Source organism: Propithecus coquereli, unplaced genomic scaffold (assembly GCF_000956105.1).
Source record: "Propithecus coquereli isolate 6110/MARCELLA unplaced genomic scaffold, Pcoq_1.0 Scaffold289, whole genome shotgun sequence".
Lineage (NCBI taxonomy): Eukaryota > Metazoa > Chordata > Mammalia > Primates > Indriidae > Propithecus > Propithecus coquereli.
The window spans coordinates 25,947-26,861 of NW_012148496.1; the positions used below are offsets into that span (position 1 = coordinate 25,947).

A 915-nucleotide genomic window follows, 5' to 3' on the forward strand; every position below is an offset into this window, starting at 1 on the left:
CACAACAGAGACTCACCCTCAGCATCCCACACAAGACAAGCCCAGGGGTGTGGCCACTGTCCCCCACACCCTGCAGCCAGCCCCACTCACACAGGTTGTGCTTGCGGGCAATGTAGCGCAGGATGGCATTGCTCTGGGTGATCTTGTGAGCCCCATCAATTAAGTAGGGCAGCTGGATGGGCAACCGGGGAGGTCAGTTGGGCCACCAGGCTCCCCAGTATCCCCTTCCCTTAAGCAAGGGCAGACATGAGACCTGGCACTCACTGTGCCTACCCACGGCCCTAAGTAAGAATACTGTCGGATGGATGAGTGAGCTGGGACACAGAACATCATGGAAAGGCAGCGTGGAGAGCCGGGGATGAGAGGAATGGAGAAAAAGGCACCTGATCCCAAAACCTCTGAGCTGGGAAAGGACATGGACATAGAGACACCTTCACTGTCCCCAAAACCACCCCTTCCTCTGCACCTACGTTGGGAAAGTCCAGGCCCAGCTTGAATTTTTCATTCAGCCACTGGCTTCTGTCATAGTCAGGAGCTGTGGTGGAGAAGACGAGTGAAAACAAACCTCCCCAGACTCCAGCCCTCCTTCCCCAGGGACCCTCCCAAGGAGTCAGAGGCAACAGGCCCTGAGGCAGCTGGATCTAGAACCTCAACCATTCAGTCTCCCATTCCAAGGTGGGGACCGAGGAGGAGGGTAGGGTAAAGCATGCTAGCAAGGGCTCTGGACTCTGTCCCACTGAGGCTTGCAAAGGTTTAGGCAACCGCAGGGGGGAACCCAGCACCCCCTCCAGCATCCTGCCTGGGAAGGCCTGCCTGTCCCCTCAAAGGGCTTCAAGGAAAGCCGGGCTGCAGCTCCAGCCTGAGGTGGGCAGAGGTCCGGACAAGAGGGTGCCATTACCATCCCCCATCGTGTAC

General features: G+C 57.9%; 1 protein-coding gene across 1 annotated transcript in view; it reads right to left on the bottom strand.

Moving 5' to 3' along the window:
- Positions 1 to 915, bottom strand: part of LOC105813714 (glutathione S-transferase Mu 4-like) — a 61,561-nt gene that overhangs the window by 25,940 nt on the left and 34,706 nt on the right. The window lies entirely within an intron of this gene.